The 19,021-nt window shown below is 37.5% G+C and overlaps 1 protein-coding gene across 6 annotated transcripts in view; it reads left to right on the top strand.

Moving 5' to 3' along the window:
* The window catches only part of LRRC4C (leucine rich repeat containing 4C), a 1,246,033-nt gene that overhangs the window by 727,383 nt on the left and 499,629 nt on the right, over positions 1-19,021 (top strand). For 4 of the 6 annotated variants that reach the window (XM_084776628.1, XM_084776627.1, XM_084776625.1 and 1 more), the window contains exon 4: positions 4,471-4,607. The exons of the other annotated variants lie outside the window; for them this stretch is intronic. The gene's annotated coding sequence lies outside the window, so the exon portion shown is untranslated. The remainder of the gene's footprint in view (positions 1-4,470; positions 4,608-19,021) is intronic. 6 annotated transcript variants of the gene reach the window in all.

Raw genomic sequence — 19,021 nt, 5'->3', positions numbered from 1 at the left:
TGAAGCAGAATTTTAACATTCCTCCCTTTTCCTATAATTAAAAAAATAAGGAACAGTGGACTGTTTTTAGAAAAGATAAGTTGAAATGTACAAAGTAGGTAAGGGGGCAAAAAGGGAGAAAAAAGACATTTTTGGAAAAAGACAAATAAAAGGAAATTTACACTCTTGATTTTGGAGCTATAATAGGATTATGTAGTGGACTATTTTGCCATACATAGTTAGATTAATAAATCAGAGCTCCATTGATCAGTGTCAATACTTTGAACAGTTAGTACAAAAATAGTATAGCAACAGGATGAATAAAACATCCTTTTGGACATGTTGACCTTCATAACTTGCATTTACTAACTTAAAACATGTTGTTATACTTTCTAACATTCACAAAATGCCATTTTGGAAGCTTTAAGACATAGGTGAAATTGATGTAAATAGTCATTGTCCTTTAGCTAAAAGAATGGTAGCAAGGTAGACTGTGTCTCAACCTGACAGTTAAAGTTTGGTCTTCTGGTCTTCTGCATACGATGAGAGCTGGGAAGGTGTCTGAAGCCTCCCATGATAGAAGTTGGGAATGTGACTGTGTAGCCCAAGTATCAGGTTAAAACAGACCTGTAGCAGCATTACCCTGGGTTTGGTGAGGCTGCTGAATCTAAGAGCCATCTGCACTCCACTAGGTCAAGGAATTTGAAGGCTGGAACTATCTAAAGCTCTTGTGCTGGTTGAACCTCCCATAGCTGGGCACAGAGGAGAAGCCTACATGTGAGCATTTTGAGATCCATAGGCAAATTTGCCAAGAGGCAAGGCTGTGGGACCAGCATCACCTTCTGGATGTAGCAACTGAGTGACCAGTGTCTCACTTTTGGCTGCATCTGAAACAGGTCCCCGACAGAGTTGGCTCAGGCTGGACCTGGATGTGAGGAGGCATTGCAGACTTCTATTTTCTTGCTTCAGGGCAGTGGCTAAGGCCTGGAGAATAATTTTGCTCTAGTTGAGTCTCTTTGTAAGGCTCCTCTTGGGTTTTGAAAATTTGTAAATTTCTTTTACCAGTTCCTATATGGGGGTTAGGAAATATCCTCAGCCTTTTACTTAAGATGGCAGTGAGAGTGCAATCTATTTTAAGAATATTTTGATAGACAAACTTTGTTTACAGTTTGTAGCTATGTATAACAGAGCCCAAAAAAGAGCAGAGAAGATTTTTGTATGATCAATATATATAAGGCAGTGATTTAAGCTTTAACAGTATAAACAAATGAATGTTAGTAAAACAGAACATTACAGAATGTATTTTATAAAAAGTATCAAATCCATAGTCATAGCTAAGAAACCAGTAGTTGAGTCAAGGGTAGCTGGTGAGAGGAGGAACAGCATTTATTTATTTGTCTAGGAATTAGAAAAGACATAAAGTCAGAGACTAAATCATTTTGATTAATGTAAAAACATAATCTTGAAATAATAAACACTTTGAACCAGGGTACATTAAAATGATTTTTTTTTTATCTAAAAGGAAATAAACAAAGGTTAAATTTTTATATGGTCCAGATATATAGCAAACAAAATCAGAGGCAATTTTTATTTTTAAATATTGGAAAGTGTAGTCTTAGAGAAAGGAGGAGGCCTGGAGCCAGTCACCTCATGCAGGAGCTTGACTCCACCCTGGCCTTCCCTGGCCCACCTTTGGGCAAGCGGGCCTTAGGGAGGAGGGATGGCTCTGAGCAACCAGTGGCAAGCTGACTCAAAATTCAGGCCCTGGAGCATGGTGGTGCAGCCTGGTCTACAAAGTGAGTCTAGGAAAGCCAAGGCTAACACAGAGACCCAGGGTGGCTTAGTGCAGTGCTCCAGCTCTGGCAGGAATAAGCCAAACCCCGGGTGTTCCCGGAGATGAGCCAGGGGCTTAGAGTGGGGTGGGAACAGCGGGCCAGTGCAGCTTAGTGATAGCAGCGGAGAGTACTCACACTAGGCTGGCGAAAAGCAGCCAGTTTAGTGATCTCAGCCACTGAGGATGACAGGGAAGGGAGCCTCTGGAACCACTGGGGACCCAGCACGTGACCCTAGACAGGACTGAGCTGTGATGGGCCTCCCTGGGAATCAAGGTAGACCATTTGAGGCAGCTATATGCTGCCAGCACAAAGGTTCTGGAGCATTTGGTAACCCAGCCCAAGCAGGGGAGGAGCTGTGCATTGTACTCCCCATGGCCAACAGAAATGTGGGGTAGGGGCTGAGATTTACAGGTAGCTTACGTAGCTTTGAATGGAATAGTGCACACAGGGAGAGCCAGTTTTCGAGTGGAGAAGCCGAAATTTACCTCAGCTTAGAATCACTTCGGGAAGGTTTCCTGACAGGTAGCTATCGGGAGATGTGGCTAGGTGCTGTGGCAGCAGGAAATGAGAGAGCAGAGAAAATACTTAGCAAAAGGAATTTGCCCCTTTGGATTTTGTATCTCGGGTTTCAGGCTCCAATTTATAATTAATATAAGAAAATGATAAGAAGAGAATAAGAAAATAAAAGAATAAGATACCAGGTGCCAGATATTAGATTGTATGAGGTTTATTAAATGAGCATGGGGAGAGAAGGAAAGGGGGAGGGGTACCCCAGAAAGAGAGACAGAGACAGAGACAGAGTCAGAGACAGAGACAGAGACAGAGACAGAGACAGAGACAGAGACAGAGACAAAGGAAGAGAGAGGAAGAGGAGAAAAGAGCTCACATTATGATTTCTTACAGTAGCAACCAAAGTAATTTTATGGTAGGGTGTCACCACAAAACAAGTAACATTATTAAAGCATTGTAGCACTAGGAAGGTTCAGAATCAATGCTTTAGTTTTTTAAAAGTTTATTTAGATATACTCTGTAAATCCAAAATAGTGATTGAAAATTTTGAAGGCCAAAACAAAGAAATGGTGATGCTCAAAATGATATGATGTCTTTCCTGGGTAGCTTTAACTGTGAACTTGAAACAGTTTAAGTCATCTGAAAGTAAGGTTTTGACTAAAGTATTACCTAGACATCTAGTGAGCATGTCCATGAACAACTGACTTAATTACTAATTTTTTAAGAAGGGCCAAGCCTACAACCATGGAGTAGCATCACTAGGCCATTGCTCCTGGTCAGTATAAAAACATTGTCTAAGTATGAGCCTGTGTGAGAACAATCCAGAAGTAAGTTATCAATAGTATTGTACCAGAATTTCTATCTGTAGGTTGTTGCCTTGCGTTCCTTTTCTGACTTCTGTCAACAATGGACTATTACGCAGCAGGTATTAGATGAAAGATACTCCTTCCTCCCTCACTTACTGTTGGGCAGTGTTTTCTTACAGCAACAGGAAAACAATCACAATTGTGTTGAAGGAGAACATTTCAGCTAATTCAGTTCACATCCAATTTGCTTTCTTTTGGTTTCCAAATAATATTCCTAAGGATTGGATGTCATTCCATCTATTAAAGTTGAAAGCTCCACTGTGGACTTGTAAGAACAGTAAGCTTTTGTGACATTGCTTGCACAGGAGACCAGCATAAGGTAAAATTCAAGTTGGGAAGAACTGATAGATAGGGCATAGACATTGCCATCCATCAGGTGACCAGGCCTTTTTGATCTAGATCCTCTATGCCAATTACCTCTGTTAAAAACTTGCTTTTTTTTTTTTGAATTTTTCTGTTTTATAAACTTTTATTCTGATTATGTGGTGCTTAGCTTAACATCAGTGACTTTATCTTGGTTTTGTTTTCTGAAGCCTTGTGCAGGACTGAAGTCCGGGTTCTTTCCATTAATTTTATCTAACAGTAATAAAATGTCTATTAAGACATAAATTTCATAGTTGTCTTTTATTGCTGAAGATTGATTCATCATAGTTTAATGCAAAAGTGTTTTTGTTTTGTTTTTATGTTAGATCATATTTATTATACAAAATATTTTGATTATTTAAGTAAAGTAAAATAATAAAGTATGCTTCTGTCCCTTACCAGAATAAAGAAAGGGAGCCATAGATTTGGATTAACTGACAATGAACTTGATCTTCCCTCTATTTGACTGATGAAACTAATAGAGATACTGGCCCTGGAGAGCAGAAATAACAGGTTCTTGGAAAGGGGTATTCAATAAAATAATACTTGGAAAAATAACCAGCACAGAACATGGTCCAAGTTACCTGCTTACTATCAAATGCTCTTCAGAGCATAATCATATTTGAATTTAAATTTAAGTTTAAATTTAAAAGCACATATTACTGAAATTTGATACATTGATTGATAACTTTTATGGATGTCTTATCCTTCATTGACCTAGACAGACTCTTATATAATATCAGTACAGATATAAAGTCACCATGATACGTAATATACTTATTTTGAAAGTTCTCTCTATCATTATCTATTATGAAAATATCAATGGTCAAATAGCTCTAGTGAAGCCAATTGTGAAAAAAATGTAACATTGATTAAACTATAATCCTAATTATGTACTTTAATTTTACTTGATATAGGAGTTAACGAAGGAACAAAAATAATGTATGTATTTTGACACTATGGAAACATCCTGACGCCTCTTCGGGATTTCAGTAAATTAACAGGATTCATGCTTGGCAAAAAGGACAACTGGTACATAGACAGCTTGCTACAGGTATGTCAGAGCTGTAATTTACACAGCCAGAATACTTCAAAGATCCATTGATGCTGGGGTGGTTAATTACTTTTCAGATAATTATAATGTTTCTTTGGTACAGCTGACAGCCTCTGTTCCCTCCCATATGTATACATGTGGATGTCGGCATATGGCTAAAAGTCTGCCCATTTCATCTTGTTTACTTGGGCCTTCAGTCAGTTACAAAAGGATGAAACAGGAAAGGACCCACCTCATAAAATTTTTACTACCGGAGATTTAGGCGGGATGATGGGAGTCAAACTGTTACCCAAACAGATGTTTCCACCCGCTGCCCGGGGAGTTTGAAGGGTGGTAAATGGGCCTGCCAGAATTCAAAATGAAGTGAGCAACAAATAGTGATGTGCCACCTTTTTGTTATTTTGAAAATGGGGAAGCATTTGGATCATTAATATGGAACAAAGCATTTGGGGAAGGTAACTGTCTTTATTTTCCCTTTGGAAGCTTGCTGATTGGAAAGCTTGATGTGGTGACAGCATGAATGTATTTTCTGTTGGATTATTGAGAAAGCTGTTCTTGCTTGAATGATCCTATAAGAAAGAATGGAACTGCAAGTGACCCCACACAAATGGCCTCGTGTGGGCTGAGGGCATGGGTTACAGCCTTCTCCCTTGCTAAATCTTGTACTATTTAAAGTCAAAGCAAGCCAAGGCATGCAGCTCTGGGAAATGCAAATAGCCTGCTTGCTCAGCTGCAGTTTTCACCGTTACATAACAAAAGAAAAGATTCAGCACCATTCATGATAAGGGAGAAGTTAGTAGTCATTTTAACTGACAAATACTTACTTTAATTCCTGATGGTGTTTTAAAAGGATGAAAAGAAATGTTATTTGTGAACCAGAAACCAAAAAGCTTTTTCACATGCCATCTTCTGCCAATATTTAGGTGCCTCTGAATTGTATTGTAATGTCTGTCCCTGCAATAACACTGAATTTCCCAGGACACATCATTAATGATGCTATGTTCTGTAGATTAAACTCAATAGAAAATATATTAATCAATATTTAAGGAGACAGTTTGTCTAAGAAATCACATATGCTTACAGGTATACAGGACTTTGTGAATGTAAAGTTTTTTAACAATGAAGAATCATTAGAAAGATGACATGAACCATGCATGCACTGAAAGTAACATGACTGAAAGGAGAAAAAAGGCTTGGAGCCCATTCGTTTTGTTCTCTTTGCTTCTCTCCCTTGAGAAGAAATTATCTTGGCAACTTTCTTTTTTTTTTAATATATTTTATTAATTTATTCATATTACATTTTAATTGTTATCCCATCCCTTATATCTTCCCATTTCTCTCTCCTTCCCATTCTCCCCTTACTCCCCTCCCCTATGACTGTTCCTGAGGGGGACCTCCTCCCCATGTATATGCTCATAGGGTATCAAGTCTCTTCTTGGTAGCCTGCTATCCTTCCTCTGAGTGTCACCAGGCCTCCCCATCCAGGGGACATGGTCAAATATGGGGCGCCAGAGTTCATGTGCAAGTCAGTCTCCACTCTCCACTCAGCTGTGGAGAATGTCCTGTCCATTGGCTGGATGTGGGTAGGTGTTCGAAGTTTACTGCATGTATTGTCGTTTGCTGGTGCCATAGTTTGAGCAGGACCCCTTGGCCCAGATCTGTTGGGCCCCTGCCCATAGGATGTTATCCTGGCAACTTTTGTGGACTGAAACTGAAAGCAGGAAGAGAAAAAAGGAGTTTCTATCAACCTCACTTACAACTGAGTTTGTTGTCTTCTTTTTAGATGCACCATTTTCTTCAAAGATTTGGGCTGTGCTGTTGACTTGTTTGCTTGCTTGTTTGCTTTCTGCTGATTGTTTTCCTTAGCCTTCTCTAATTTGATAATTTCACATTGAGTTTCACATTCTATATGTGCCTTTCTCTCCAGTCTTCTTAATAATCCACTCTTATTCTAACTGTGTGACTCTTTAGGGTTACTTCCTTTACATGCATAATATTGCACACTAAATATTTTAGGGGACTTACCCAAGATCTGTTTAGCAAATACTGAAAAATTAAAAATACATTCCTAGAAATGGAATGCTTAATAAACGCAGAATCACACAACCTGGCTGCATGGACAACATCCAGAGAGTTGGGTTACTGGAGTTTAGTATATCTAAGGAGATGCTTGCATAGCTGGAGTAAAGGTGTCCTTGCTGGAACTCTGCTCAGAAATGCAAAGTATCTTTGGAGCTCAGCAGAAAACTGAATAGTTCATGTTTTAGACACGTTTATAAGGAAGTAGTAGTATTTCATTGTGGATATTTATTGTGTTATGCACTTATCTTTGACCTACTTTTAAGTAGGATTGTTTAGCTTTTACACTTCCTTTTTTTTTTTCAATAGAAGACTAACTGCTTTGTCTTTGCTCTATAAAACGTGAAAAGATTATCACACAGGTTAAGATAGAAAAACGCAGGGTTCCTAAGTATCACAAAAGCCAGTACGAAATGCTCACGGTGGAAGCAAAGCTAGGGACCGGGTGGGCTGGCAGCATTGGCTGGGCGCCTCCTCCCCTGGTCCTGCTGGGGGCACAGCTTAGGGCACCTCATCCTTCTCCACATGAGGACATCTTGGCTGGAAAGGCAGCCAACTTCTCTAACTCAATAGGCAGCACCTGCCCCTGGAAGAACCGATGACCCAGTGCCGCTGGCCAGGACCCAACGGCCTTACTTGATGTCAAGGGGCCAGCTAGCCAGGATGCTTGCCCTGGGAGTTCTGAGACCAGCTCTCCTTGTGTGAAATTCCACTTGGCGCAGTGAGACCTGTGCAGGTGCCAGGGCAGGAAGGCAAACAGCCCTATCCCTTGAGGCAGAGTGTGTTGTCTGCCCCAGACTTCAGTTGAGGCAGGTGGCCAGGCTGTGCCTCAGTTTTCAGAGAGGGACAGAGCCAGGGCAGCCTGGAAGGCAGCTTCTTTGTCGATGTTGTAGTCCACGAAGGTATCATAGAAGAATTTGTGCTGGTGCAGCAGGTGCTGCAAGAAGTTGGTGCTTTTGTAGCTGGGGTCCCCCTAGGGAGTTGCTGAGCAAATGGGGCACACCACACGGTTGGGGTCACTTCAGTGACTCTCCGTGCAGTGTTTTATCAGCTCCTGCTGATCCAGATTGCAGGGTCCACAGAAGGGGCAAGCGAAGGTAGACCGGTTGGGGATATTGCTGGGGACGTGTGTGTGTGTGTGTGTGTGTGTGTGTGTGTGTGTGTGTGTGTGTGTGTGTGTGTGTGTTTAATGTATTTTATAGCAGCCATTTTCAAACATATGATTGGCAAATGTTTTGTAGAATATACTGATTGTCTTCACAATGTAATAAATCATTATATGGTATTTTTATATTAATGATACCCATTTTATCAGATTTTTCCCCTCATGAATTATACTGTTACTATCTTTGTCTATGAGATCTCAAAGAAAAATTTCTTCTATGCCTTTTCCAAAATATTTTACAGTTGATATGAGCATATGAATGAGTTTTACTGAGTTAATTATTCATTTTATGATCCTTTGCTTCTTTTGGAATAGATGCCTATTGTCTTTCAGTATTACATTGCATTTCAGATGCTCACGATTGTTATTATAACAGTGGAGTCTTTTGTTACCCATTTGGCCACCATTCACTCATTGATGGGGGAGGCATAAAGGTCTTTACTGATAGGTAGTGCTAAGTCTTAGGAGATATGCATCTTTATTAATTTATTTTTAAAAATAGATTTCTTTTATACAATATTTTAGTTTGTTTTTTGAGACAGGGTTTCTCTGTGTAGCCATGGCTGTCCTGGACTTGCTTTGTATACCAGGCTGCCCTCAATTTCACAGAGATCCCCCTTCCTCTCCCTCCCTGAGTACTGGGATTATAGGTGTGTGCCATCTTGCCTGGCTCATACCACATATTTTCATCACAGTTTGCTTTCTCTCAGTTTCTCTCAGATCCTTCCCTGCTCTCTCCATTCACCCCACTATATGCTTTCTTGCTCTCTTTAGAAAACAAACAAGAAGAAACAAAGCAACATCATTAAGAAACAAAGAATCCAAAGTAGAAAAAAACAAATTCTCTCATTTTTCTTTTTCTTTTTTAAATTGTTGTTTGTTTTAATTAACTGCTGTTTAATTGTTTAATTCTATTTTGGTGTCGTGTCACCTTCAGGGATGCTACAAGGGGTGATGTGTACTTTATATCAGTTTGGAATAGATAACATCCTGGACCTATGTGGGCTCTAATGTCACACTTGGGGAGAAGTTTGAAGGACCTTTCAATATGTAACCTGCTGAAGATAGGAATCGCTCTTTCCTATTAGGGACCTGCTCTCCTCAGGAGAGTTGAGTTAAGGTCATATTTTTGTTGCTGTTTTGTGTTATGTTATTTTTTAGGATAGAATTTCTCTGTATAGCCCTGGCTGTACTGGATAAGACCATATTTTTTGTTTCTTAAGTATAATGGGATGAAATTATTTGAAAGTTTTCTGTCCCTATTTTTTAACACATTTTTTTAATCTGGTTGGTTTCTTCATTTTTGTTTGTATGCATACTTCCTATGATGTGTGTGTTGGGATGGGTGGAGATGGAGTCCGGAGAACATTTGTAGGAATTGGTTCTCTCCTTACACCATGTTAATATTAGGATTTAGCTCTGAAACTTCGGTGCAAAGGTTCTTCTTACTGTTTTCTTATGGAGACATCTTTTGAGCTTGGAAGCTTTCTTTCTTAATATTCTCTTTTTTCCTTGTCATTTGTGTAATAAGAATTTAAAAAAGTCTCTGTCTGTCTGTCTGTCTGTCTGTCTGTCTGTCTGTCTCTCTCTCTCTCTCTCTCTCTCTCTCTCTCTCTCTCTGTGTGTGTGTGTGTGTGTGTGTGTGTATGTGTGTGTTGAGATAGTATCCTTTTTATTCCTATTCATCCCAGGCTTACCATGTAGCAGAGATGGCCTTAGATATGATCCACCTGCTTGCTTTCACCTTCTAATTGGTAGAATTACAGATTCACTACCATAGTTCATATACATACCTAGCTTTTATTACCAAATGCCTCATCTTGTCCTAAACTGTCATCAAATTCCTGTTACAATAGCTTCTTACTGTATCATGAATTTGCAATTGTAGTCTGTATGTCAGGTATGGATACTACTTATCCATCTCATACAAACCAAAATAAAGTATCTATAAAGATTATTTAGTATGATTGCTCATTAAGACAGTGATTAATTCTACCATTAAGCATAATTCAAAGAGGGATCCTGAATATCATTAACTTATAAAACCCATCAGGTTGGAGAATCACATAAATAGCAGCTACCGAGTTGCTCAAAGCGAGGGCTTTACTTAGGAACACAAAAAGCTCTTGAGACAATCAGAGCAAGTGTTCTCCAGGACTTCATCTGGGCAAGGGAATGGCAGTGGCTTGGCCAACCAGCAAGAACCCTAATGCAAAGGCGCACGAACCCAGTTGTTGGAACTCTGGTGAAACAAAAGACAAGCCTCTGAGAGACACGAGGAGAACCTGCCTGCAGCAGAGAAGAGGGTCCAAGAGCACTGTGCTCTCCAGTCTTCTGACCTGTGTTATGAACCCTGGGGCAATCCTCCACACACAGATCATAAATCAGGGCACACTTAGGGAATTTACAAAATAATGAATATTCTCTTGTGAATAATCACAAGAATAGCGATTTCTGGTTTCTCCTTGGTTCCATTATAAAGGGCTTACTCTGGATAAAAAGCTACCCAGGCTGACAATTAAACAAAAAGTATGGTTTTATGATAGGTGATACATACATACATACATACATACATACATACATACATACATACATACACACACAGACATATATATATATATATACACACTTTATTTTTAAAACAACTTTACATTCATGAAAAACTTTATTAAAGCAATAATTATAAACATATCCTATTGCTATTAATCTGCAAGTATTTATACATGACATCCCTTGTTTAAGGAAATTTATTTTAACAGGTTCTCTGCATAAAAAATAGGTAGAGAAAAGGAATTTTTAAACATCCAATATTTTAGAGTCTAATTAAAATATTTTATCTGTCATTTAAACTGTAGTTGCCACAAATTCTCACAATCCCAGGGGCAGGTACTAGTTGAAACATACAATAATTTGTATCAACAGAAAAAATCATCACTTTTTATAATTAAATTTTAAGGTTTTATTGTTTATCAGATTAAAATATCTGTTATATATATTTATAGTAACTTTAAAATATTATTGGATTTAAAACCAAATAATCTTTAAAAGACACATTATGGTATTGTTACAAAATGAAATGGCATTCATAATCCAAAGCTATCACATAGAAAACATTTTATTAGAAAAAGAACTTGCTATATGTAAAAAGCTATTTGAAATATTATTGTGTTAAATTTTGTTTTTGGGAAATTATAGAAAGGCTATATTTTGTCTTTATTTCTCTATTTATTTTACAACTCTTTCTGTTTGAATAATAACACTGCAACATATTTCTCAGAGTAGAGCAGAACAGGCCATTACTGGAATGGAGATCTTAAACAAATTAATTCTGATGTTGAAAAATTTTCACAACACACTTAGTTAGTCCTCATATGTAAACATAGAATATATAAAAGATTAAATGAGTCAAAAATAAGTGTAAGGAGGACAGCTTTTTAAATCACCATCATTTTGATTGTTGCTGGGAGTTTTGCAATGAGGTAGTTCATGAATAGTACACATTCACAGTGCCTAGATAAGGTCTGAGAGGTGAGAGGTAGACAACTCTGAGATATATCAGAAAAATTCATCTTCTTGCCACAGTCCAGCTTACCTATTTTGGAAGTTTTTAAAAATAAATCTTCTAAAATAAAAATCAGCTTATATAGTGGAGATTCCCATCTTGCATACCTCACCAGTTGAAACACTCCAGTGACGGTACATCATTTTCTCTCTCATCTTATTTTTTTCAGAAACAAAGTTACTGAATATCATGAAAATTCCTAATGCTTAATTTCTCATATTTTACACTTTTTAAACTTCATATTCATGTTGCAAACATAATGAAATATATTTTCAATAGAGCAAAATGTTTCACAGCACCCAAACGCTGTTCAGGAAACCAAACCATAAAGCACAAATTTCAAGGCAGAAAAACTATTTGAGACAATCATTCTATTTGGATAAATGGTATGTATCTATTATGGAGAGTGCTGCATAGAGAGCAGGTACAGCAGCCATAAAGCTCGGGGTGAATTACTGTTTATATCACCCACTTGCAAATGGCAAGGTAGAATCACTCGCTGTCCTAAGGTGTTTACCTCCTTGTGTAATATAAATACATTGGCTGTTGACCATTTAACCCACCAACATGACATCATTGAATACAGAATTGGAAAACAATAGGTTGCCTATTCCCTCCTTTACTGTTGCAAGTTGCCTCTAATTCCCTCCTGTAAAACCCTCTGGCTTGCTTTCCTATGACACTGCCAAAGAAAACCATGCCGTATAACTTTCTACTGGCTGATTAGCTGGATTTATTTAGGTGGAAACTACAGAAGAGGTGGCACCACAGTAATAATAAAATACATTACTTTTTCAGGTAACCTGCAGGTAGCAAATTTGAAAGGCTATTGTCCCAGGAGTTGGCATGATTTGGGCAGGAAATAAAACCCCAGAAAAGGCCTTATAGCTTTCCTTGAAACTGAAAAAAAATATCTCTTTAACAAGTGCTACCCTACTTCCAGGCTGGGGAAGTGTTAAGCATGCCTTAAGGAAACCTTATTCTTAGCCACTGCAAGCTCAGATATTGAATAGGAAACCATAGCAAAGATCTTTTCTTTAGTAATGTGGTATATTATATCTTAGAAATTTCCAAGTCCCTATGATGCTGAATTGTTTTTAAAGTTAAGAAATTTAGTTCGTAGAGCAACCAAGAAAAAATTTGAGGATACTCTAACTACAGTTGAAACAAGGCTATATTATATATTCTGTAGTTCAGACTTCAGGATAGACTTTTCTGTGTGGATAGCTTATTGCATTTTATTTATTCATACGCCTTCATTCTTCTTAATAGTAGTAGAGATACCTCCATTTAATGAATATGTATAAAACTATCTAAAATTTTTTTATTAGTTTATTCTTGTTACATCTCAATGGTTATCCCATCCCTTGTATCCTCCCATTCTTTCCTCCCTCCCATTTCCCCCTTACTCCCCTCCCCTATGACTGTTCCTGAGGGGGACCTCCTCCCCCTGTATATGCTCATAGGGTATCAAGTCTCTTCTTGGTAGCCTGCTATCCTTCCTCTGAGTGCCATCAGGTCTCCCCCTCCAGAGGACAAGGTCAAATATGAGGCACCAGAGTACGTGTGAAAATCATACCCCACTCCCCACTCAACTGTGGAGAATGTCCTGTTCATTGGCTAGATCTGGATAGGGGCTTGAAGTTTACAGCCTGTATTGTCCTTGGCTGGTGCCATAGTTTGAGCGGGAACCCTGGGCCCAAATCTGCCTATCATAATGTTCTTCTTGTAGGTTCCTAGGACCCTCTGAATCCTTCTAAAATTATTTATGACAATTCCAATCAGCATTTATCTTTTCTTTGCTGTGCTTGAGCCATTCCAAACTTAACACTTAATTAATTAGTTCTAAAATTATTTCTATTTTATAAATTAAAAACATGATGTGGACCACTCATTATGAATATTCCTCAGGTTCATTACTTAGCAGGCATTGACTAATCCTATCATTTCACAGATGTTTACTGAGCATTCACTATAATCTATTGTTTCAGTTTTGCAGAGATTCACAGGGACCAAGATAAACAGCAGCCCTCTCACCCCCATAGTTTAGTAGGAAAAGGTAATATGTTAACAAACAAACTAATATATAAATATATTATGAGACACTATGGTACATAGTACAGGAGAATATCAGTCAAGGATGGAACAGAAGGAGCTGCTATTGAGGGCCTAATAGAGGACGAATAAGAAAGTCTTCAGAAGACAGGAAGCTGATCAATACAGAAATATTAAAGAATATCTTCTTCATTCAAAACCTAGAACACTGAGGTGATATTCCAGTTTATGCATTTGAAGAACAGGGTCCACCAGCAGGGCATCTGAGTTAAGATGTTTGGACCCTATATGTTCTTTGACCTGTATATAGAGAGTTAAGAGTAGGAAAGGGGAGAGAATTAGCACCTATTGCAGCAATTCATGTGAAAGGTGATAATCCCTTGGGTCGTAGTGGTAGAATTGCAACTGGTTTGATATGAAGTTTCTTGTGATGTAATTTGTGGAATAATTATAGGTAGCATATGAGAGAGATTGAGAGAGTAGTAATATAGTTCTGTTTTGATAAAATACTAACATTGAGCTTAATGAAATGAAGAACATTGAAAGATAAAGGTGATTGGAAATATGTTCTTATCTAATTCCATGTATTATTTAAATTTGAATAAGACCATCAAGTTTCCATCATTTTCCTTTTAGTAGGGAAAACTAATGTGTCAAGACTGAGAAACAGAAACTGGATATCCAGTTGCTTAGAGAAAAAAAACCACAGAATGTCAGAGCCTCAAAATGCATTAAGCCAGAATATGCATCAAATGTTGCTCTGCGGGGGACAGTCTCAAAAGTCAGATTCACTGTTACAGTGAATATTGCCCATACTACAGACATTTGTTGAGTGAAAATGGCTATGCTTTGGGTGCAGTCAGTCAATGAAGTCTGTGACATGTCACACTAATGAGAAAATACTAAGCAGACATGTGAGACACGCCCAAGATTGCCAGAAATAATGATGGAAATTTCATGAGTAGACTTAGAAGTATATGCAAACTCAGGATTTCATGGACACATTGTAGACTAAATATCAATATCCATTTATATATTGAATGTACTCCTCATATACCATTTCATGCATTTCCTATCATTTAGAAGCCTACGTGATTTTCTATTGTTTTTCTCTCCTGAGATGCAATATTGTTGTATTTGTACCCATGAGTGATTCATGTTATAGAAGCTTGCTCACTTATTATGCTCTCTTCCAAAATTTTAAAAATAATTCTTTCATTTGTATCTCTTTGACCCATAGGCCACACACCATGGGCTTAGTGTCCTCCCTTTCCAATGCTGTCTACTCCATGTGCTTCTTATACCCTTTGGCCTAGTAAGAGAAACTGGGCTAGCAGCTGTCCACTGAAACATATATCTAATGGGGAAGCAGGGATTCAACTCTGGTCACAGTAGGAGTAGGAACTTTCTCCCAAGAAATAGACCAGCACAGAGAGAACAAACTTATACATCCTGTCTATGTTTTACTCATATTATTCTGTCTTAATGACTTTTTCTTTTGTCTGCTTATTAGAATTCAGCCTCCTCCTAAGACACTGTACTTCTCCCGACCTTCCCTTAGTGAAAATGAGCCTTGGATATATCACTGTGTTCTTATCTCTCCAGCACACAACATTATGTGTGCCTGTGATTTTGTTCTTCCTACTTGAAGAAGAATTCCTACCAGGAAGATTGAGTGGTAAACACCACTCATCTCTTCAAGGCTGAAATATCCCTACAGCAGCTGAAAGATTAAATGAGGACTGTAGGAGAAGGGGATGTATGAGGAAAGGCACAAGAAAATCTCTTTGTAGATGACTAGCTTTAATCATAATTGATATCTAAATTCATGTCATTAACATCCACCCATTTAAGATGCTACTGCTCCAGGTTAAGAGTTTTATAGATGACCAAATTGAATCAAGAAAGAGAGAAAACTTTAAAGCTAGTGAAGCATTATCATCATCATCATCATCATCATCATTATTATAATTAATTTTCTAAGGCAAGAGTACTGAGAATACTTTATGACTAAATTATGCAAAAAATGTCTTTAACAACATGTATAAAGCTTTTAAAAATATGGAACTCAGGTTTGAATCTGAAGTAACAATCCAAGTTTGGCCTAATTATATTCAGCAAAACAAAACCCTTACTTATAAGACAATATAACCAGCTGGCATTCAATTAAGACTCAGACACTTGTTATATTTTAAAACAGCCTTCGTTAACCTGGGGCAGGGCAGATATTAAGTCCCTAAACTACTTCCCATAGTGTGGCAGGTATGGGATACCTGCCACAATCCCCTGCTTCTGCTTCTAATAATTTCTATCAACCTACGTCCCACCCATAATCCCATATACTTGCTAATTTTCTTCATCTGGGCCAAGTCTCCATCCACACCAGCCATGTACTTCTCCACCTATTTCATGATGTCACAACCTTCTTCTCTTTCTCCTCCAGTCTCTCTCCCTACCAAGGATCTCCCTGTCTCCCTGTGCCCTGAAACCTTAGCCACACCTATTCCATTTGCCCTGCCCAGGTGTGATGGCCTTTTATTGGCCAAATAGGTTGGGCTCTTAGACAAGGTACAGGTGGGACAGAGACTGAGAGCAGTAATTGGCATCAAAATACTACAGACCAACCTTTCAGCAACATATTAGAATTAAAGATTCTTTGAATCTCTCTCTCTCTCTCTCTCTCTCTCTCTCTCTCTCTCTCTCTCTCTCTCTCTCTCTTCTTTGTATATTAATACAAAGATTCCTTCACTGCTCAGATACTAAGCACCACATTGTGTTCTGCATGGATTAGGTTTAAAGATATGTAAAGTGAAACAGGAGATTTTCATTAGAGATGTCTGAGTTCTATAATAGAAATCTCATCCTCTCCCATTTTTTCTTTTAGATTTTTGCATCATCTTCCCTGTGTATTTGATCTCTATAACATTTAAGCTCAAATGTAAAGTGTTGTATATATATATGTATACATATATATATACTCACATTTTTGTCCCATTTGTATATTTACATAATTTTAATTCTATATACTTTGATACTAAGCAGATCTAATTCTAATTTTTATTATTATGCTAGCCATGTTCCAAATATAAAGGGTACATTAGAATTTAACAATTTATAAGTTTTACATTGCAGACCATTCAAAGGAGCAGGATGAAATCTCATGGCGTCCTACCACATCTTGCTTTCAGTATGTCATTTTTTTCAACAAATGTATCCATTCTGTTTATGTTATATGCCTTTTAGTAGCAATCAGATAAATTGTTAAAGTTATGATTACTTGAGGTCAAGCAACCCTTCTGTTATTTAGCAGTAATCCAAATCACAACAGTAGTGTTGTTTACAACTTAGGTAGACTAAAAACAAATGCTAAAATTTGTAATTGGAGTGGTAAAGGAAAACAAAACAATAAACCGGGAGTAGTGTTCATATTACTTTTCTTATGCCATATCACCATTACTATTCTAACTTATTAAATCTCTTAATATGCCTAACTTATATGCTCCACTTTATGTGTAGAAACAATACTGTGCATGCATCCTTGTGCATAATTCATGGTTTCACACAGTGACTGGATTTCTTACATTGTAATCCACAAGGAATACACAGTATTCCTGTGCTAATACAAAGAAGTCAACAGGAGGAGAACTCTAACTTTATGAAAGGGGTGAGTGAGCTGACTCAGCAGGTAAAGGTGCCTGCTGCCTAGCCTGATAAGCAGTGCTCAGCTCCCAGTACTCACATTGAGAGAACCAACTCTCAAAGATTGCTCTAAGACTGTCATATTCATAAGCACATACAAATAGATAAATTAAATGTTTAAAAATATAAAGGAAAACTACCGGGGAATAACTGTATAAATCTATTTCATTTTTGAACATGGAAGTGATACAATGGCTGTCATTGATAATCCCAAATCACATATTTTCTTCTAAGGAATTCTACAAGTATGTATATTTTTCTGGTTTTTTCATATAGGATAAAGAAGTAAGACCCTGACACAACACATGCTTCAGAAGTGTTCTACACAACATACTTGGACTCCCAGTTCTGTGTATATGTAATTTTTTAATATATTTTTTATTCAACAGCACTAAAGAGCACATAAAATTTTCACTTTAAATATGGTTCATTTTTATCAAAACACATAACTTTTACTGTTTTTGTTTTCAATACCAACTCTATTACTGGTTACTGCAAATCAACTTAATCAATTCAGTGGCAATTGTCTGTAGAAGCAGGAAAGAAATTAAAACCTACCTTCTGAAATGTAAATTTTAGCACTGTCATTTATTAAGTAATAAATGGCCAAATGCATAGTTTTTCTGACTTCTGTTTTTCTTTTTTGAAATGATGATAGCAATATCAACCTCAAATAGATTCCATTACTTTAAACCCAACAGAATTCATTAGAGGCTTGATTTAAGTAGAAGCCACAAGTTTTAATATTTCTTACTATATCTGGGAATTTGATATATCCCCTAACTCTCAAAGCTACTTTTAAAGGGAATATGCTTTATATGTAAGGCATAAATAGTAAGCAATAGAGAACAAAAGCCATTAAGTAACATCATGCTAATAAAATTTCTTCCTATGCTGAGTATTGTATAAAGAATGCTATTCCAAAAAAAACTTTTGGTAACTGAACCTTTACTTCTTAACATAATCCTCAAATAACCTGCCATATAGTTGGAAAAAGTGGAGTTAGGATGAAAAGAGCTAAAGATGCTCTGACATGCTTTGAATAATACAGCAGTGTACTGGAGGGAAAACCATAGTCAAAGTTCTCAGGAAAAGTGATTGATTGCTCTGTTTTGCAACCATGTACCTTCACAATAATGAGCTATCACATGTTAAGGACACTATTGTGGTATCTTGATTCATCTCAAACTACTTCTGACCTCAGTAGTTCTACCATTTCCTAGTAGGGAGCAGTGCTTACCTCACTGGCAGCCAAAGAGAATCTATGCCTTGACACATTCAACATAACTATATTGCAATTTAGCTTCGTATGTGTTAGCTATACTTTGCACAGGTTTAATGCATATAGAATAATCTCCATTTCAAACTGAGATCAAGAGTTCAGAAAGGGGTATCATATAGGAGTGAGATATTTCAGTTCATTTCAGGGAGGAAGCCAAAAGCTGCTTTCTCTCCACAATGGGACAATCACTTCAAACATTTAGAAAATGGATTAAGGAAGTCAGAAAATTCTCCTGTTATTCTCCATAGGAAACACAGGGAGTTCATTTCTCTCTTTTCCAAAAGATTAGATTCAACATTTTATGCCATTATTAGTTTGCATTGAAGAATTACTCACAGAAGTTGAATTTCTTTTAAAGTTTCCCTGCTTCAAGATACACAGAAACTCTGCCTCCATGAAAAACGAATATATTCATAAATGGTCTATGGCAGTTGAAAGTGATTCCTTCTATCATGAAAGTGAAATAGGTTGGAAATGGGAGATACAGGTAGGAACATTAGGATCACTTTGGTCTAGAGTGTGTGAAGCAAGTAACTACAGAATTTGGCTGTTTTTCAGTGGGAGTGATAGAA

This window comes from Acomys minous, assembly GCF_964271855.1.
Source record: "Acomys minous genome assembly, chromosome: 3".
Classification (NCBI taxonomy): domain Eukaryota; kingdom Metazoa; phylum Chordata; class Mammalia; order Rodentia; family Muridae; genus Acomys; species Acomys minous.
This window is presented reverse-complemented; position numbering and strand designations above follow the sequence as displayed.